This window comes from Octopus bimaculoides, chromosome 6, assembly GCF_046866305.1.
Source record: "Octopus bimaculoides isolate indiv1 chromosome 6, ASM4686630v1, whole genome shotgun sequence".
Classification (NCBI taxonomy): Eukaryota; Metazoa; Mollusca; class Cephalopoda; order Octopoda; family Octopodidae; genus Octopus; species Octopus bimaculoides.
The window spans coordinates 118,778,992-118,802,029 of record NC_142933.1 but is presented as its reverse complement, the minus strand read 5'-3'; the positions used below and the strand labels follow the sequence as shown (position 1 = coordinate 118,802,029).

At 35.7% G+C, this 23,038-nt stretch overlaps 1 protein-coding gene across 8 annotated transcripts in view; it reads right to left on the bottom strand.

Moving 5' to 3' along the window:
- Window positions 1-23,038, bottom strand: part of LOC106881073 (organic cation transporter protein) — a 322,600-nt gene that overhangs the window by 68,366 nt on the left and 231,196 nt on the right. The window contains exon 1 of one of the 8 annotated variants that reach the window (XM_089354506.1): window positions 15,838-16,172. The exons of the other annotated variants lie outside the window; for them this stretch is intronic. The gene's annotated coding sequence lies outside the window, so the exon portion shown is untranslated. Of the gene's footprint in view, window positions 1-15,837; window positions 16,173-23,038 lie in introns of those variants that run through there. 8 annotated transcript variants of the gene reach the window in all.

The following is a 23,038-nucleotide window of genomic DNA, read 5'->3' as shown; positions in this document are numbered from 1 at the left end:
AATCTCATACTAAGGGGTTCTTTACAGTGAATTCTGACTAGTTGGAATTGGTTGTTCAACCACATTGAAGGATGATGACTGGAATTTATATGTACTTTCTTTAAGAGTGAGGAATATGATGAAAGGGGGAACTAAATGTGTTAACTTCATGAAAAAAGTAAGAACCACAGAAAATTTAAAGAAATTTTGAAAAATGTTGTAGTGGAAAATGGTGAGTAACTATTGTACCATTCTAAAGTTTATTGGCTGACGTGGTTAAATTGGTGTGTTGGTTGAACTGTTGATGCATACACCCAAGTGTGAGCATCTATTCACGTAAGAATCTCAGATGGAGAATTTTTGGAATGAATAACAAATCTTAACTGTGCCACTAATAGATTAGATTTGGAGAATCCTTGTCAGTTTCTTTTGCTCTTTTTTTTGTGAAACTGAGTATTTCTAGGTTTTTGTTGGTACATAACCTAATGTGCCTATGATGATAGGTACAATATGTACGTATGTATGTATGTATGTATGTATGTATGTATGTACGTATGTACGTATGTATGTATGTATGTATGTATGTAAGCATGTATGCATGCATGCATTCATGTATGTATATATTTACACATGCATGTATCTATAAACTACCTGAAATATATTTCAAAGCTTGAAAAAGCAGAATCTAGAATTAATGCTGGATTGTTTCAAATTTCTTTTATCAATTTTTTAGATTTACAAATTCAAATCTCAAACTCTGGATAACCAAAATTCTTTTCGATAAAATGCCAGAGAAAAATTCCTCATTATTTGGAATTGGAGTCTATTTCTTCAGTCTGATAACAATTTGATATAGAAATTTAATAGTCAATCTCTTTTGGAATTTCACAAATTCTATGTAGATATTGCAGTGTAGTTAAGAAGCTTACTTCCTAACTATGTAGTCTCAGGTTCAATCCTACCTGAACCAAGTGCCTTCTGCTAACCAAAGCTTTGAGGGTAGATTTGGTAGATGGAAAATGTAGGAAACCTGTATATATATATATATATATATATATATATGTATATATATGAGTGGTTGGTGTTAGGAAGGGCATCCAGCTGTAGAAACTCTGCCAAATCAGATTGGAGCCTGGTGTAGCCATCTGGTTTCACCAGTCCTCAGTCAAATCGTCCAACCCACGCTAGTATGGAAAGCGGACATAAAACAATGATGATGATGATGTTGTATTGAGTATGCTGCCACACCCGATCCCACCAATTTTCAAGTAGGGGTAAACAATGGTTTTCCATTAAGATTTGTGATTAAATCAATGAGGAAAGTGAATATCTATAATGAATTTGCCATTTTCAATGGATGTGCAGCGCACACCTAGCACACCCAGAATATACACCCCTGATATATCTATTTATATATATATATATCTGTCTGTCTGTCTGTCTGTCTGTCTGTCTGTCTGTCTGTCTGTCTGTCTGTCTGTCTGTCTGTCTGTCTGTCTGTCTGTCTGTCTGTCTGTCTGTCTGTCTGTCTGTCTGTCTGTCTGTCTCTCTCTCTCTCTCTCTCTCTCTCTCTCTCTCTCTCTCTCTATATATATATATATATATATATATATATATATATATATATATATACATTCATACATACACACACACACATATACATGTATATATATGGATGCATGTGTTTGTGTGTACCCTTGTCTTGACACCATGTGATGTTCGCAAATGAGCACCACTACCATACAAGCAATACTGTTCATCTCTAATCTTCAGTGAAGATCATGTCTGGTCACGGGGAAATATTATCTTGCGTATAAATGGCTAAGGGTTGGTGACAAAAAGGGCACCGGACCATAGAAATTTGCCTCAACGAATTCCATCCAACCCATGCCAGGGTGGAAAAGAAGATGTTAAATGATGATGATGATGAATCTGGGCAATACAATTTTCTCATTAAGATAAGAAGATTCATTAAATTTAATACAATATATATTTATACTCTGCAGGATTTTTGGTGTTGTGGCATTCAAGATCATTATAATTATCAGGATAATTAATAAATACATTTTAATTAATGCTGCTAAGTGCGATAGCGTGCATATTTATGCGTTTGTAAAATTAAAGCTTCATTACTTTTTCAGAACAAATGGATTCCCACAGTTTCTCAGTCATTAACAATTAATTCTTCCTTCTTACTGCCTATGTAGGCAGTTAATCAGCTAGAAATAGCAGCCAAATAATCCTCCAAAAATATTCTACCATCTAAAAAAAATATAATAGAAACATTAGATAATGTTCTCCAAGGTACACTATGCCTGTGAGGCTCAAATCCATATCTTCTGTAAACATGATAGAAAATTTGTATCATATCTCTTGGACTTTCGAAATTCTTACGATATGAACAACATTAAACAACATACAGTCCTTGTTGGTAAGAACAAAACTTCAAAATTGGATGGAGAATATTTGAAGGACTGCTTTGATGGAGGGATGTTTCATATTTACAGATGTGTGTTCAAATCCTATAGGTAACTTTTGATATTGTTTTTCATCCAAGAGTTTCTTTTTTGAACCCAATATTGTGCACTTTGTTATTTATAGCTTTACCTACTTTGAGTTCTACAATTAAAAACAATTAATTTTATATCTTTTAAAGTTTCTAAATTCTCATGATGTAAACACTCCCAGCCTACACATATATAGATGGACAGATGTGCATGTATATATACATATGTACATGAACACATACAAACACGAGTATGTGTGCATAAATGTTTACGTCCTAATTGTCTTAACATGAAATAAAACAAGCAAAATAAGAGCATTGTGGTTCACTTGAATCATTGTAATATTGAATCCTACATAACTGGACTCTTCTTAAACTGTTCTGTTCTTCTGAAGATGGGATTCTGAGCCCAAAATATAGGTTTTACTAAACTTTCTGCATTGTCAGAAGCTGTCTATTTTCCCTCTTTTGAAATCAAACAAAATGTGCAAGTGTTGTTTACATCCCCCAGAAGCAATACATCCTGTGGCTCTGCACTTCCAACTAGTGGCAACCAATGGCATAAAAAATATCCTTTGTAAAACAATTGGGAATTTGGAAACAGGAAGTGCATCTGAACAAATAATACTGTGCCATGGAAACATGAATACAAACAATTGAATGAATTCTGTGTACAATTAGTGTCAAGGTATTTAATGTAGGGAAGAGTATTAATAACCTAATTAGAAATAATTATGAGCATGCATGTATGTATATCTATAAATCTATTCATATATATATATATATATATATATATATATATATATATATATATATATATATATATATATATATAATATATATATATATATATATATATATGTATACACAGACACAGACACACACACACACACACATTATTCAAAACAGTTCTGATCTGGCTGCATGTAGCTTAAAGTTTTGCAGGCCTCCAACAGAAGCCTGTCCCTTTCAGGTTTTAGATTATTGTCTGTCTGTCTGTCTGTCTAAACTACTACTACTACTACTACTACTACTACTACTACTACTACTACTACTACTACTACTACAATGGCTCAGCAGCCATCAGAAAGAGACTGACTACCAGCACCATGTGAAAAACATGTGAACTTCCAAGACTGACAAAGATTAAATTAATCCATTGCAGTTTATTTTCCCTTCTCTTACAACACAATGAAATCATTTTAAAATTGATGGAAACCAGTGGCATATTTTCTTTCTTTTGTGCATGATGAAGTTCTTGATGAATTTTCTTTTTGTTTTTTAATGTAAATTTACTCATGCGAAACCACTTAACCTTTCCAACACAGACACACAACATGCTTTCATATAGTAGCTACAAGTTTCAGTTACAAAGCACTGGTCAACATGGGGCCATAGTGGAAAATACTTGACCAAGGTGTTATAGTAAGAAAGAACGCAAAACCACGTAATTATGAAGCAAACCCTGAATCTACATAACCACGCTGGCCCCTAATTGTTTGCTCATAGAATTTGGATCAGATGGAATCTATAAATGCAGTATCAATGGAAATGGATAAACTGCTAACGAAGAGAGCTGCATGTATCATTTTTTTATTCATTTATCTTAGAATTCTCAAAGCACTAATGAAATTTATAGAATGGAGCAAACGTTGGGTTCATTCATTGGTCAATGTGGACCATGTAATTTGCGTATGTATAAGTAGGTCTAGGCAAGATGACTTTGAGGAAGACCAGCAACTGCCCATGCAGGCAAGTTTTTCCTATCCATGATATTGATATTTATCTGAGGACAAGGTAATAAGCTGGCAGACTCGTTAGCAAGCAGGGCGAAATGCTTAGCGACATTTCATCCGTTTTTACATTATGAGTTCAAATTTGCTGAGGTTGACTTTGTCTTTCATCCTTTCGGGGTTGATAAAATAAGTACCAGTTGAATATTGGAGTGGAGAGGTGGGGTGATGTAATCGTCATACCCGCTCGCCGAAATTGCTGGCCTTGTGCCAAAATTTGAAACCAATATTTATTATTTCTTTACTGCCCAGAAGGGGCTGCACACAGAGAGGACAAACAAGGACAAAGGGATTATATTGACCCCAGTGTGAAACTGGTACTTATTAAATCGACCCCAAAAGGATGAAAGGCAAAGTTGACCTCGGCGGAATTTGAACTCAGAATGTAGTGGCAGACAAAATACCGCTAAGCATTTCGCTTGGCATGCTAACATTTCTACCAGCTCGCCAGCTAATGTTTCTGCCAGTTCGAAACCAATATTTATCTGAGGGAAAGATTGCTGACTTGGGTTGGCACAGTCTCATACTAGTATTGTCACAGGAATTGTTTACAGACTGCAAAGAACCAGAATAAATGTTTGCAAGGCATTCTCACCCAAACTTGAACAGTTCTGCTGATCCATCACTCATCATTGCTTAATGTCCACTTTCCAAGATGGCAGGAGTTAGACTGATCTACAGGATCTGACGAGCCGCAAAGCTGTGTCGAGCTGCAGTGTCAGCTTTGGCATAGTCTCTATGGTTGGATGCCCTTTCTATTGCCAACCACTTTACAGAGTGTATTGTGGAGCTTTTTTCATGAAACCAGCACCACTGAGGTTGCTGAGTAACTTGCAAAACAGGAAAAGGACAAGAATAGAGGAAAATGGAAAACTGAATTGGTAATATTTTATTTACTTTGAAATAATGAGAGGCAAAACTGAACATTACAGGATTTGAACTCAGAGTGTTGGACATCAGAGCAAATACTGAGCAGCTTTCTATCCAAAACTCTAATGACTCTGCCAAGATGCCATCATAAATATATAAATTAAATCAAATAAAATTGATCAGATTGGAGCCTGGTGCAGCCTTCTGGCTTGCCAGTCCTCAGTCAAATTGTCCGACCCATGCTAGCATGGAAAGCAGACGTTAAACGATGATGATGATGATGTAAAAAAATACAATTGATTTTTCAAAGCTGTCCTGTGATTATCAAAGGGATCATATATTGAAATACATTTATAATAAATAATAATTTTTGAAAGTCTAAGAATTGGTAAATGGGTGAGAGGAATCATTGGTTTCTTCAAATACATAGGAAAACATATGGTGCCATGGACTTAGCAGGGAAGAGAATAAATCAGTGTAGAAATAAATGCTGATGGTTTACAGCAATTAATAGGTGTAACAGTTGCAGGCCAAGTGAAAACTTAATCGTGTTTAATGCTGCTGCCATACTAAGAAAACTGGGAAAGATAAAGTGGTAAAAATTAATTATAAAAAACAGAGGAAATGAATGAGAGAGAGAGAGAGAGAGAGAGAGAGAGAGAGCATGGCATGTGTGGGTGTATATGTATGTATCTACCCACACACACACACACACAGAGTAATAGCCAAAAGCAACTCTCTAAAGAAATTAATATAGATCTGGAACGATAATGATGATGATGATGTTGTTGAAGACGATAGTGATGATGTTGTTGATGATAATGATGATGATGATGACAACCATCTTCATCATCATCATTTTCATCATCAGCAGTATTCTTTTATTCTTTTACTTGTTTCAGTGATTTGACTGCGGCCATGCTGGAACACCACCTTTAGTCGAATAAATCGACCCCAGGACTTATTCTTTGTAAGCCTAGTACTTGTTTTATTGATCTCTTTTGCCGAATTGCTAAGTTACAGGGATGTAAATACACCAAGCAATGGTAGGGGGACAAACATAGACATACAAACACAAGCACACACACACAACACACACACATGCACACAACGGGCTTCTTTCAGTTTCCATCTACCAAATTCACTCACAAGGCTTTGGTCGGCCCGAGGCTATAGTAAAAGTTGATGATGATGATGGTAATGGTGATGTTGATGGTATCAGACCCAGTGACAAAGTTTGTGGACATATATATATATATATATATATATATATATATATATATATATATAGCAACAATAATAAAGATTGTGCCACCGATAAGGATGATGGTGGAAACAAATAATAGTGATGAAGATGATGATGATGACAGTAATGAAAATGCTAATGAATGTGACAGATGCTAAAGATGACAATGACTTGTGATAATGTCACAAAAAATATCGATGATGTTGGCAATAATATTGATGATGATGGTGATGATGATGACGATGATGATGATGATGACGATGATGATGATGATGATGATGATGGTGATGATGATGACGATGGTGGTGATGATGATGACGATGATGATGATGATGACGATGATGGTGATGATGACGATGATGCTGATGACGATGATGGTGATGATGACAATGATGGTGATGATGACGATGATGGTGATGATGACGATGATGGTGATGATGACGATGGTGGTGATGATGATGTTGATGATGATGACGATGATGATGATGATGGTATTTCTGATTATCATGGTTTCGTTGATGTTGTTTATGATATTGATGAGGTTGGTGTTGATGAGGACTGTGGCATTTGAAATAACGATCATATAACAGTGATAATGATATTGATGATAATGGTAGCCATGACAATGGTGATAATGATGATGATGATGATGATGATGATGATGGTATAGATAATAATAGATTCTGGCATCAATGATAATGATAGTGATGATGATGATGCTAACAATAAACAGAATGATGATGATGGTGTGAGTGTTCATAACAAGGATGATTATATGTTCAACATACTAACGATAATGATGTTGATGATAACAACAACGATAATCATGATTTGGCAACCTATCAAGATTGCAGACCCCCCCCCCCCCGCCTCACTCTCTCCCTTTCTCTCTCGAGTCTGTCAGACAGCAGCAATACATGCAATGTTGCTATGGTGTAAATGTCTTTATGAAATCCACCCCACGTGATCCATAATATATATATATATATATATATATAACTGTACATACACACATATATATATATATATATACATATATATATATATATATATAAAACTATATGTATGTATGTATGCATATATATATGTGTGTGTGTGTGTGTGTATCTATACATACATACTTATATATGTGTGTGTGTGTGTGTGTGTGTATATATATATATATATATATATATATATATATAGGTAGATAGATAGATAGATAGATGTACACACACACACACACACACACACACACACACACATATATATATATAAATGTACATATGAGATACTCAGGATATAAAAATGATTGCTTTTTCCATGTGAAACGCTTCAAAATACTGAATCTGTCAGTGTTCACTGGTCCAGAATGGACTTGCTTGAGTAGATAGCAATTTGTAATCTAGCAGTTGTTGGATGCTAAATGTGGCAACTACTGACGGTATTGAGAACAAGAGAGACAGATAGAAAGAGAGAGAGAGAGACAGATAGAAAGAGAGAGAGAGAGACAGATAGAAAGAGAGAGAGAGAGACAGATAGAAAGAGAGAGAGAGAGAGACAGATAGTGAGATATATATATATGTATATATACATATCTGTCTATATATCATCATCATCATCGTTTAACGTCCGCTTTCCATGCTAGCATGGGTTGGACGATTTGACTGAGGACTGGTGAAACCGGATGGCAACACCAGGCTCCAGTCTGATTTGGCAGAGTTTCTACAGCTGGATGCCCTTCCTAACGCCAACCACTCAGAGAGTGTAGTGGGTGCTTTTACGTGTCACCCGCACGAAAACGGCCACACTCGAAATGGTGTCTTTTATGTGCCACCCGCACAAGCCAGTCCAGGGGCACTGGCAACGATCTCGCTCGAAAATCCTACAGGAGCCAGTCAGGCGGTACTGGCAACGGCCACGCTCAAAATGGTGCATCTCATGTGCCACCCGCACAAGAACCAGTCCAGGGGCACTGGCAACGATCTTACTTGGCTTGCCGGGTCTTCTCTCTCTCTCTCTCTCTCTCTCTCTCTCTCTCTCTCTCTATATATATATATATATATATATACACACACATACACATATATGTATGTATGCATATATATATATATATATATATATACACACACACATACACATATATGTATGCATATATATATATATATATATATATAAAATGTATGTATATTCGTATATGCTTATATATATATATATATATATATGTGTATATATATATATATATATATATATATATATATACATATGTATGCATATATGTGTATGTTTATATATATTTATGCATTATATGAATACACGCACACACATGGTGGAGAGAAAAGGAGACAGTTAAATACTTCGAGTGCTATAAATGTAGGCATTTGCGTAGACAGGCAAGGACAGAAGCTGTGTTGCACGTTGGTTGTGGTGGTTGTTAAGAGTAAAGAGCAGAGATTTATTGAGAAGGATGAAAATGGTGGCGAATATTTTGGGTACAGGAAGTTCATGAAGTGGAATGAATTATTTCTCAGCGAAGAGGAGGAGGAGGAGGAGGAAGAGAAGCAAAAGCAGCAGCAGCAAAAGAAGAAGGGGAAGAAGAAGAAGAAGAAGAAGTTCAATGTTTTGGACTTACTCCTTCATGAGTGAGATATGACATGAAATGGTTGGTTGCTGAGAATGGTGAATAAACAGGTTGGATGTAAGAGGAAAGACAAAGGAAGAATTAACACCGAAGACTGTAAGAGAAGAGAGGAGATAACAAAGGTGGGGTGGGAAGGGAACTATGTTGGAAGAAGGAAGAAAATGGTCAAAGAGATAAAACAAGAATACTTGCGACCAGGTGAAAAGAATGGGTTAAGCTCGTTCTTTGGATATTTCTCTGTGTTTACTTATATATTCCAGACAGTTTTAACTCCATAGTCGGAATGAGAAGTAGTGACATAGAGAGACAGAAGATGTTTTTATTCCACCTTTATTGAGAATTTGGAGATCATCACTGTCCTTCTATAAGTTTGGTAACGACAATGACATTAAACAACTAAGCTTGGTGCTTCGATATTCTCAATGTTTTGTGATGTTTAGTTACAACCATTTGAAGTTGATAAAATAATCACCAGTTCGGTACGGTGGGGGCAGGTTAGGTCTGTTAAATCAACATCACTCCTCCACCAAAATATCTGCAGTTGTTGTTTAATGCATGGCAGCTCTTACTGAATGAGCTGAGGGCAAAGATGATCCAACCACAACCGTCTGCTCCTTTGGTGTACACAGAACTACAGGCTGGGGCAAAAAGGACAGGCATTTTTGAAATGGCTATGACTCAGCCCCAGTGGGAGGGACATCTGTCCGACAGGTACCATTTGGTCCGTGGTGTCTTAGCATTTTTTTTTCTTTTCAGATGAAGCCATGGCGCTGCAAACGATAGAGCTTCACATTTTTGCCTACGATAGTTACACAAAGAATAACAAGTCTGTCACAGCAGTTCAGCGTGAGCTTCGGCACCACTTCAACATTCACCAAAATCAGGTTGTTCCTATCCATAACACAATCTTACAATGGGTGAGTGCTCATTGTACACGAGGTACACTAATGAATAAGAGACTGGTGGGGGTGTCACAAACAGTATGGACTTTAGAAAATGTAGAACACGTCAGACAAGCTTTTGATATGGAGTCCAAATCGCTCTGCTTGGAGGCATTCCGCTGAACTCGGAATCTTGGGGTTAGTAGCTACTAACCCCAAGATTCCGAGTTCAATTCCAAGCAGTGACCTGCATAATAATAATAATAATAATAATAATAATAATAACAACAACAACATCGAAAAATACCTTAGGAATGAGAACCCAGGTTCAAAATTTCCCCAAGACACCTGATGAAGGCTAGAGGGTATATCAGCCGAAACATTGTGTTAACAACAAACAAGATGAGGACAAATATCCGTCAAATGTAAATACTGTACATAATTCCTCATCTCTTAAATATAGAACTGTATTAACTGTATTTGTTTCACAAGTTTGCTTCGGCTGAGTTGAGTAAGATTATTTAAGACCAAAACAATATGATAGGTAAAAGATGATGATAGTGACCATGGTGATGAAGATGATATTGATGAGGTGGATGAGGATGATGAGGAGGTGGAGGATGACAATGATGAGGATGAGAGAAGGAGGAGGAGGAGGGGAGGATGATGATGAGAAAGAAGGGGAGGTAAGGAAGATGAAGAGGAAGAGGAGGAAGAAGGGGAGGCAAGGAAGATGAAGAGGAAGAGGAGGAAGAAGGGGAGGCAAGGAAGATGAAGAGGAAGAGCAGATTAAGGAAGTGGGGGATGACAACAACAACAATGATAAGTTTGGAAAGGAGGAGTTTTGGTTGCCATGCAAAATGAATTGAAAAGTAGAGAAGGTTTTCCCAAGACTTGTTGAGCAACTTTTATGCTACAGTTGAAGAAGATGATATGAGATATGCTGAGATTTTATAAACTTATTTCCTGGGATGTTTGCATTTTTATAACAGTTTTCCAAGCAGAAAGTGAAATTCTCATTGATTTCATTTTCTAATGTGCAGCGTAAGCAGTGTGCATCAGCTGTGCACTCTTGTAGCACTTTAATATTTGATGAGGTTGCTTGTCGTATCTATAAGCATTAGTCAGTTTTGCTCCAGATCAATGACTTCATATGTTTGGCAAGCAATCTATTATAGATCCAGCAGATATCAAACATTGATGACCCTTCAGTTTCCCTCAGCTGAGTGACACTCTTTTTTGAGGTTCATCAACATATGTTACTTCAGTATAGAAACCATGCACATCATTCAAATCAGAGATGGTCTACAGCTTCGTTTTCCTATGACTCTAACTTCATTTTGCATCTGTAATGTTATAGACTCTTCTTGACTTGATCTAGTGTTGTGAGAGTCTTGAGACGATTCTGGTGATGTTTGATATGTGACTCTCATAATGAAAGTAACAGTGGAACCCTCTCACTTTATATCTCCTTGTCGGATTACCAAGCACAGCTTTAGCTGTGTCAAACTGTGATCACAATCTTACACTAGTATTTTAAGGGCCATCTTACAGTAATGCCTAGTTTCTGTTTATTATGTTTCCCATGATTCTTGTCCAATTAAATTTCAAAGGTTGAGACTGCAACTGTGGTCCAAATGCATATTTGGTCTAAGAAACTGAAACACTAACACTATCCATCTTAGTATATGGATCAGAGGCATGGGTAATATACCACAAACTGGTAAAAAAAAAGAACAAAAAAATTCAGACATCTGAGATAATGAGTATCACATGGAAGGATATGATCTGAAACACTCTCATACTAGAGAAAGCCAAGCTCCCTGCATAGAAGAGATACAGATGCACTGAAATCTCACTGCCTTGGGCAAGTCTAAAGAAATGGGGAAAAAAATCTTAGTCCGCAACACAAATATTCTGCCTATATTTGTAGTTGTACAAGAAATGAAAGCAGTCTTTGATTGAGATATAAGGAGATGGCAAGAGATAGCATGAAGAAATTGGACATTGATATCCACAGCTGGTCAACAGCAGCTGAAGACAGAAGCCTGTGGAGGAAATTGATTCGATTCTGACTTGCAATATTCTATATGGACAGTCATTGTCAATTATCAACAAACTGCAGATGACGATAACGAGGAGTTGTTGTTGTTGTTGGTGGTGATGATGATGATGATGAAGATATCAGATATGCATTTACCATTAAGAAAATAACAGAGATCAGAGTAACTGTCAGCTATTCAACAGAAATACTTTGGTAACAGGTTGTCTGTTTAAAACACAGGAAAATGCAGAGAAAACTTAAGACGCTGGCTGTAGATCTAAAATGTAAAATTATTCACTTAGATTATCTGAAACATATTGTCCACAAAGTGATAATCCACAAGATTCACTCTATGACAGTAACTGTTGAATTAATATCTAAATAATTAACTGAAGAGATTTATTTTTTCAAATAAGCTTATTTCTTCTGTCAACTCATGCACAAAGAGAGTAGTATGGCTGAAAGGTTAAAAAAGTCTGCCTTGCAACCATGAAATCTTGGGTTCAATCCCACAGTATGGCATCTTGAGCAAATATTACTTTCTATAGGCTTGGGTCAATCCATATTTTGTGAGCAGAATGGGGCAGATGGAAACTATGAAATTCGGCCAGATGGAATGTGCTTGGAATTCAAAGGCACAACCTTGTTGCATCACACTGCATCATGTTGATTCCCCATGAGAATTACATTAAGGGTACATGTACCTTTGGAATTTACTGCATGGCTCAGTGATTAGAGCATCAGGCTTACAATCATGAGGTAGTGAGTTCAATTCCCGGACCAGGCTGTGTGTTGTGTTCTTGAGCAAGATCCTTCATTTCACGTTGCTCCAGTTCACTCAGCTGTAAAAATGAGTTGCGACATCACTGGTGCTATACCTTTTCCATAACATCGGCAGTGTGGAGAGGAGAGATTGGTATGCATGGATGACCGCTGGTCTTCCATAAAACAACCTTGCTCAGACTTGTGCCATTGCCAGTGCCACCTGACTGGCCCCCGTGCCGGTGGCACGTAAAAGCACCCACTACACTCACGGAGTGGTTGGCGTTAGGAAGGGCATCCAGCTGTAGAAACTCTGCCAGATCAGATTGGAGCCTGGTGTAGCCATGTGGCTCGCCAGTCCCCAGTCAAATCGTCCAACCCATGCTAGCATGGAAAGCGGACGTTAAATGATGATGATGATGATGTGTATACATGTGTGTGTGTGTGTGTGTGTGTGTGTGTCAACGTATATATAAGTATACACACACACACACACACATCAGTGAAGGATATAAACAGTAAGGTATGCAGAACATCAATGCCTTTTTAAATGAAGTCCGTCCCTTATGAGTTCTCTTTTACACCAAGCTACATATACTTCCCAATTACTCTCTCACTGTTAGAAATGCAACGAAGCACGGGAGTGGTGTGATATAAAATAAATAAATAAAATCAAAATAACAACATATAAAAAAGAAGTTATAGAAGTATACAAATAAACCAATAAGATGGTTCTCAAAAAGTGACAGACTGCATTATGATATTACCTTGTGAAAGAAACTAGAGCATGTGTGTTGGCTACAACAACAACTGCAGACAGAATTAATTATAAGAGTGATAGTATACAATAATACTTGCTGATATTACTACAGTCAAAGGTGAGTTATCCATTATCACTCAGAAGAAGACTTTGAAAGATCTGAAACTCCATAATATAGTTGCAGTACAAAAAAAGCAAAAAAATAAATAAAGAAATAAAAAATAAAATAAAGAAAAACCAAAAACCCTGGCAGATCTAATACCAGAAACTTGTATGAACACGCAACATAGGAAAATATTGGCAAAAGTATCCTGCAAATTTATTAGACTTTGAAGTAGTCAGCTATTTAAGATATGAAAATTACTATAGTATACATAGAACCAACAGAAAGCCAGTATATATACATGCATACATACATACATACATACATACATACATATATATATATATATATATATATATATACATATATATATATATATATATATATATATATACAAAGGCACAAGCGTGGGTGTGTGGTAAGAAACTTGCTTCCTAGTTATATGATCCTGGGTTCAGTCCCACTGCATGACACCTTGGGCAAGTGTCTTCTACTATAGCCTTCAGCTGACTGAAGCTTTGTGAGTGGATTTGGTAGATGGAAACTGAAAGAAGCCCATTGTGTGTGTATATATATATATGTGTGTATGTATGTATGTATATATGTATAAATATTTATATGTGTCTTTGTGTCTGTGTTTGTCTCCACCACTATTTTGCTTGACAACCGATGTTGGTGTGTTTATGTCCCCACAACTTAATGGTTTGGCAAAATAATCTGATAGAATAAGTACTAGGCTTACAAAGAAAATCCTGGGATTGATTTCTTTGACTAAAACCCTTCAAGGCGGTGCTCCAGGAAGAATGTTGTGATCTTGGTCACCTATACATCATGGAGACCAAGTAACCAGCCTAGGAATTGAAAGCAAAAAATTGGTTGTTAAGCCCACTGAACAAACCTGGAATCAAAGACATTCCATACATGACTTTGCCAAGGTTTATTTGAATATTGTGTAATAGCTATCTAGAACTACATTATGATATGTGTCCTTCCATTTTGAGAGATTATAACATGCAGTTTGAGAGAGATTTGGCAGCTATGTCTAGCAGGATGAGCAACCACAGGGAGGCTCCACAACACAGGTAAAGTACACAGCAAAGATACTACACTGATCATTAGGCTAAGGTTGTTACAAGGTGAAGATTTGGTATTCAGCAGGCATTCACACAAAAGTATGCTATCCTCTGGCAATGTCCTCCATAACATTAACCTTATCATTTCTGAACTGAAATTAACTTTAGAATGAATAAGAAATTATTATATCAGTTTTATATGAATGAATTTTCTGTTTTTAATTACCTTGTTGTCTTGCAAAGCATGCAATCAAGCCACTTTCCTTATGTGTGTCTGTTGTTGTTGCTATTCTAGTTTACCACCATCCCCAAATCTACTTTAATCTGGTAGATTTATGATCCAAGGCAGTAGCTGCCAAAATTATTTTGTCGCAGAACCCACGTCTATATTTTACAGATAACCACCACTATGCCGACCCTGCTAATTTTAATAAACATTAAATGAAACAGAAACTGATTCAGAGAGAATTTATAAATATCTTTTACAAATTTCAGTCATTGAACTGAAATCATCCAGGGGCATGCGTTGAAGGGGGCACTTACTTGAATGAACGAACCACAGTACTTTTAATAGGATAAGGCCTGGTAATTATTGTATTGGTCTCTTATGCTGAACCACTAAGTTATGGAGACGTAAACAAGCTAATGCCAGTTGGCAAGAGGTGGTGGGGGACAAACACAAACACACACAATCATACCCCCACCACCACCACTACCACACACAGCCATGCCAGCACCTATATATATATATATATATATATATATATATATATATATATATATATATATATATATGTGTGTGTGTGTGTGTGTGTGTAAATGGAGAGAGAGAGAGAGAGAGAGAGAGAGAGAGAGAGAGCAAGAGAAAGCACAAATGTTGCAAGTGTCCTACTTGCATTTTTAGTGTTGGATCAGTTAAATGTCAATGCAGGTCTCTTAAAACAGGGTATATGTTTCTAAAGTAGTAACAGATAACACTTAGCTTGCAAATAATTATAATAATAATAATAATGATGATAATAATAATAATAATGATGATGATGATGATGATGATGATGATGATGATGATGATAATAAATAAAAATAAAAAGCGGAAATGTCACAGACACACGCTTTCATGTCGATGAAACTGAGTAATGGGCATGTGAATTTTACCTGTCTACCTACAAGTATAAAATACATAATTTATGGAGTATTTACCTGATCCTTGTTATTAATTTGTCGTTAGATAGCATTAGGTATGTTACATGCGAAGACATGAATGGCTACACAAAAAAATTTGTAGTACAAGTTTCCATACTTTTCATCTCTCAGACCATTTGTATTTACATGTGTAGAAAGATTATTTGAATACATCATCATAAAACGGACAGCAAGTGTGATAGCTAAAAGTCTTCATTGCACAGAATATTTTGGTGATTTATATGAAAATTGTTCCTGATTATTAAAGACACAGTTTGTAGAAGCAAATAAGAACACCTCATCACAAAACTGATCAATAGAGCTCTGTGTAGCACTTGAGAATATTCTGTTTTGTAAATCAAAATCTCAGCTTTTATAAAGCCGAACGGGATTTCTAGAAAGTCAGACCTGAGTAATTGGTGGGAAGGTTTCTTTTCATTTGGTTACACACATAAAATCCTATTATATTTTTATAACTGAATATTATTAAGGAATTGTATGAAAAAAATTGTTGAAATATTTTGTGCATTGAAGAAGCTTGACTAATTTTATTACACATAAGTTTTAACAACAAAATCTTATAGGGATCTTTAATGGCCTTTTGAACCCAGGAAGAGAACCACTACTTTCAACAAAGCATCCTACAGAAATTTGCTCAGCACCAAGTTAGAAATACTCCCTTGTCATTCCCACTATCAGAAATAAAATAAACAAGTGTTTACTGACTGGAACCCCCCCCCCCCCCCCCAGTAACCTACAATGTCTTAAGTTCACAAATTGTAGAATAAATAAAAAAAGTAAGAAAATGTTGTTTGGTACACTATGATATTATGTTAGGGATGGGAGACAATAATTCTTGTTTTATCTAAACCAGGAACTGTTATCTTCAGTGTGAAGATAAAATTTCAATAGGTCAGCTTGTAGTCAAGCATTCCATTCTTTGCTGTAGCATCTGTCATAACTCTGAAAGGAGGAGAGAAAGGGAGAAGGAGAGAAAGGGAGAAGGAGAGAAAGGGAGAAGGAGGGAAAGGGAGAAGGAGGGAAAGGGAGAAGGAGGATTGAAGAGTCCTATTTAGGTTAAGACAGTCTGACAGGGTTATGGGGATTTTCCAGCTTTCTGTCATTGTCACTTTACAACGAATGCATGCGTGCGCGCACGTGTGTGTGTGCCTGTGCATATTTGTGAAAGAAAGAGGGAGAAGAAGAGAAAAAAATAAGAGAGGGAGACAGAGGAAAGAGACAGAGGAGAGAAAGAAAGAGAGAGAAAGACTGAACAAAATACACTGGAATATTTAAAAACTTAAGTGAAACACGTTACTTTAGTTAATTTCCATCAGATAAATATTTATTTTTCTCCCTGAATCTGTAAATCAAATACATTAGTCTGTTTATTTTGATGTTAGCAGGTACACTAGGCAAGACTTACTGTTTCAAACATGTGGTGGAATTGTCTTCATGTAGCTTAGCTTGACCATGTGGTAAGAAGCTTACTTCTCAACCACATGGTCTTGGGATCAGTTCCACTGCATGATAACTTGGACAAGTGTGTTCTACTATAGCCCTGGGCTGACCAAAGTTTGATAAGTAAATTTGGTAGATGAAACTGAAAGAAGCCCTTTTTATACGTATATTTATGTATGCATGTATATGTGTCTTCTTGTCTTGACTGCTTAATATGATTCCGAGTTCAAATCCAGGCAGTGACCTGAATAATAATAATATCAATAATAATAATAATAATAATAATAATAATAATAATGACAGCGAATGACAGCGAAACGGGCTGATTACTACTTAGATCAGATTCCAGGAAACCCCAAAATGGCTGAAGTTCAAAAAATAGTGCTCATGGGAACTGCCCATATCCTACGTAAAATACTGTCTATGTGATCTCAAATTTTAAAGCAAACACATAATTTTCTTATGGTTTCTTAAACATTCACTTGAACAAAACTGTACAAATACAAATATATGGTACCCTAGGCATAACACCTACATGAACTTCTAACTTGTTGTCTCTTGAGGTCTCTGGGTGAGACTTGGATCCAACTTGTACAAATGCAAAACAAAAGTCAAACATAAAATAATAATAATAATAATAATAACATTGAAAAATACCTTAGATATGAGAACCCAGGTTTGAAATTTCCCCTAGACACCTGATGAAGGCTGGAGGGTATATCAGCCGAAACGTTGTGTTAACAACAAACAAGATGAGGACGAATATCTGTCAAATGTAAATAATGTACATAATTCCTCATCTCTTTAAATATAGAACTGGAAACGCTGATGAAGTTGACTTTTGGTCAATGGCATTACAACTATACTCCTATCAACTTATTGTGGAACACAGTGGATCTAGAATTACATTATCTAATGTGTTCTTTTTAAGCTGTCAGAGTGTGATCTAAAATAGATTTGGCCTCTATTTCTACCAATCTGAACAACTTCATAGAAATTCCATTGTTGTTTCATGTAAAGTGATGTTGATTAACCTTTTAACAATTAAACTGGCCATATTTAACCCAAATTTTCTATCTGTCTTACATTCAAACAGCCAGATCTGGCCTCTCACACCTACCCTACAATATTATTGGAGTGGCTGTATGATAAGAAGCTTGCTGACCAACCACAAGATTCTGAATTCAGTCCCACAAGTGTCTTCTAGTGGGTTGGCAACTAAGTTCCTGCGGTTTTTAAAATTTTGCAATTTATTGCATTTTTAAATTTTGGAATCTATTTTTTTTGAGAATTCTATTTTTGAATCATTTTGGAATCTATCTTTTTTTTTTTCGAGTTAATTTTAGTTAATTTTTGTTTATTTTCAGATCATTAAATGCTGGTGTGTTTACGCCCTCGTAACTTAATGGTTTGGCAAAAGAGACCAATAGAGTAAGTACTAGGCTTACAAAGAATAAGTCCTGGGGTTGATTTACTTGACTAAAGGTGGTGCTCCAGCATGGCTGCAGTCAAATGACTGAAAAGAATAAAAGAATAAAGAACCACATCATTGAAATCTTGAAGCTACAAGATAATGCATAATTAATTCAAAACAATGTGGATAGATAAGTATTGCATTTGACAGAGTAATCTGAATGCGAATGGATTAAACCAACCCTATCCAGCTTAAATGTTCTTGTGTTCAAACAGGTAAGATCCAGCCTCTCACACTTAGCCTACAATACCATTCTAAAAATAAACAATCACATCATTGAAATCTTGAAGCTACAAGATAATGCATGATTCATTCAAAAGAATATGAATAAATGAGCATTACATTTGACAGAGTAAGCTGAATGCTAAAGGGTTACATCATCAGGTGTCATATGACATCCTTATTCGTGCAACCAATATTATTTACAGCTGGTGTTAGCTGATATCATTCTTCATATGACCAATGCTATTAAATCTGGTGCTATGCAACACTCTAGCTCAAATGACTAATCTTATTTACATTTGTTAGGTAACATCATGATCCATATGACCAACACTATTTAAAAAGCACCCACTACACTCTCTGAGTGGTTGGTGTTAGGAAGGGCATCCAGCTGTAGAAACTCTGCCAAATTAGATTGGAGCCAGTCCTCACCAGTCCTCAGTCAAATCGTCCAACCCATGCTAGCATGGAAAGCGGACGTTAAACAATGATGATGATGATGATGATGATGATGATGATGATATGACATCATCATGAATATGACTAATGCCAGAATAGGTCAAAGGTAACATTGGTGCAGTGCTGACATCTATTTCTCCTTCAAATTTGTTACTTGAAGCTGACTCCACAGGGTCTTATTTAAATCATTGATATAAATAGTTTAAATAACATGTTGAGTGTTTGTCTCCATTTTCCATTGTTTTTATGTTCTCCGAAACATGTCTCACTCCTCCTTGGAATTAACTCCCATGTCAGTGTGATCACCGATTCCCAGGACACTCATGTGACATTGGATACCTTGTAATTGCTCCTCTGGATCTTTCTTATAAATCGAACATCCATATATGTATATGCACATACATACATATAAAATGGATATATATGTATAAGTACACACACACACACACACACACACACACAGAGGCAGCGAGCTGGCAGAAACGTTAGTAGACTGGGCGAAATGCTTAGTGGTATTTCATCTGTCTTTACGTTCTGAGTTCAAATTCTGCTATGGTCAACTTTGCCTTTCATCTTTCGGGGTTAATAAATTAAGTACCAGTTGCATACTGGGGTTGATCTAACTGACTGGCCCTCTCACCCCAAAATTTCAGGCTTTATGCCTAGAGTAGGAAAGAATATATATATATATATATATATACACACACATATATATATACATACACATATATGTATGTATCTATCTATATCTATCTATCTTTATGTATGTGTGTGTATATATATATATATAAAAGATACATAATAGATATATATGTATATATATATATATATGTTATATATATATATATATATATATATATATATATATATATATATATATATATATATGAACACACACACATGTATAATATGACTCCGTTAGTTACTTATATGAAATTCTGAATAACAATTTATGAAGTGTTTTAATTTAGAGAAAACATTTGATTTTGCCTGTTGTATGTGTGGTTCTATGTGTGTGTGTGTGTGTATGTGTGTGTGTGTGTGTGTGTGTGTATGAGTGTTTAAATATATATTTCATATATACATATATATATGGTGAGAGAGTTACTGATGTGAGTACTTATGTGATCACATGTACATATATATATATATATATATATATATATATATATATATATATATATCATCATCATCATCATCATCATCGTTTAACGTCCGCTTTCCATGATATATATATATATATATATATATATATATATATATATATATATATATGTTTATGTATACATGTGTGTATATCTATCTTCTATCTGTCAATATGTGTGAGTGTGTGTGCATGTGTGAATGTATGTGTGTATATAACTAAATAGAATTTTTCCATTTTTTCCCTAGGTTTGGTACAATGTATTTTAGTTTAATTAGGCCTCTTAGAAGATTTCTATCTGTTTTGTGGTAAGAGTTCAAAATTGTCTATGGAAATGTCTGCTTTATTTTTTGGTTTATTTATATAGTTTAGCTTATTTGTGTTGGAGAAATGAAAGTGATATTTATAAGGGCCTTCTTTCTTTTTTTTCCTTTTTTTTTGTTATGTGTGCATCAATCAATTTCTTTGTGTACCCATTACTGATTTGATATCATTACAAATATAAAACAGAGACGACTGTCTGCTGAATATTGTGATGTTACTATTTTATTATATGGTAGGCAGTTCAAAGTGTCGAAAAGGCTGTGTCATTCAGTTAAATTCAGAAGGTACATCAGAGGTTATGAGTGTTGGATGTAATATTTACAAGAGGTTATACAAGTTGAACACACACACACACACACACACACACACGTTCTCACACAGACAGACAGATGCACACACACACACACAAATATATCACGGTTTATTACAAGCTGAAGGCTGCACATTTTACTTTTACATACTGTTACTCTAAGTTTCACATTTGCAAAAACCCTAACTCTGAAACTTAGAGCAAAGGGTTAGTGACATTTTCAGCTTACAATAATAAACAGAATAAAACATTTCAATACATATTGAATGCTCTTTTTCACTTTTTGCTTGTACAAAGTTTTTGAGATAAACACATTAAAAAGACATTGTGTGTGTGTGTGTGTGTGTGTGTGTGTGTACATGCAATACACATTCATGCAGGTATGCTTATACCTTTTATCTGTTTCACTCATTAGACTGTTGGGGCATCACCTTGAAGAATCTTTAGTCAAATGAATCAATCTCAGTATTTATAATCTTTTCTTTTTTTTAAGCCTGGTATTTATTCTGTTAGACTCTTTTACTGAACTGATTAAATAAGTGCCAGGTTTATAAAGAAAATAAATAGTGGAGTTGGTTCATTCGAGTAAAAGTTCTTCAAGATGGTGCCGCAACGTGACCACAGTCTAATGACTGAAACAAGTAATATATATGTATAAGTATACACACACACACATATATATACATATGTGGTTAAGAAGTTTGCTTCCACATGGATTTGGGTGTAGTTTTGGGCTTCAATGGAGTGATCACATAGAGGCCACTTTACAGTGTCAAAGAAGTCAATGTATGTACCTGTAACAATAGAATCTAATGAACCTAACGGTGGTCTATGTCAGCAAATGGCATGTGTAAAATACATTTGTAAAGTAGAATAAGTGGTTTTGTTTTGAGGGTAAGCAGACATCTACAGAGTCACATTAAGGAAACCAAATGATTGCACTTTGGGTGCTCAAATTTGGGAGCAACAAAGCAATTGTGAAGAACTTCAGAATTGCTTAACCCAGCTGCAAGAACATGTAAACTTGGAAATAAAGAGAGAAGTTAAAGTTGTTCCTAAAATAGAAGAGGATGGAGGAGAGAGGCGAGGTGGAGGGGGCAGTGGAGGTGAAGGATATTCACCTGTTGTCACATGATTTGGTGTGGCATGATGCATTTCAAATTTTTCTTTTCTGACAAGACAGTTGCTTAATGATATTTACAATCACAAAACTATAGATTTCATGTCTGTGACTGCATTTTTCAGCTTGTGTAAAGTGAACGATGACTGTATAATGTTATAGAATATTGAAGATGGGACGCATATTGTAGGTCAGAGAAAAGGATGTGCATATTGTGAGTCAAAGAGAAAGGGGTACACACTGAGAGAGTGGCCTTGGAAGCTGAATTCTCTGACATCATCCCTGGATCTCTAATATTTCAGGCAAGACTTTTTCTTGAAGAGAAAGACGAAATATTTAGTGTTAGTGTTGAATAAATAGATTGACAGTATCTATGTCTGAATTTTGTTGAATATGCAATCAAACATAAGAAACAGAGAAACTTGATATTCTCAGAGGAAATGAAATGTCAAAACGTGACACTCATGTGCTTTCTAAAGAGGATTTGCATTGTAAGCAGAAGTGAAATAATTTCAGTATTTCAGAAGGCATTAACAGAATAAGAGCATAAATGGTAGAATCTGATACATACAGGATGACCAGATAGAAAAATAATCGGAAGTTTCTGTTAGATTACTAGTGATTTCATGTACTTGTTCATTGCCAAGATATTTTAATTCTCAACATACATAGTCTCATAAACTGTAAATAAGTTCCACAGGGATG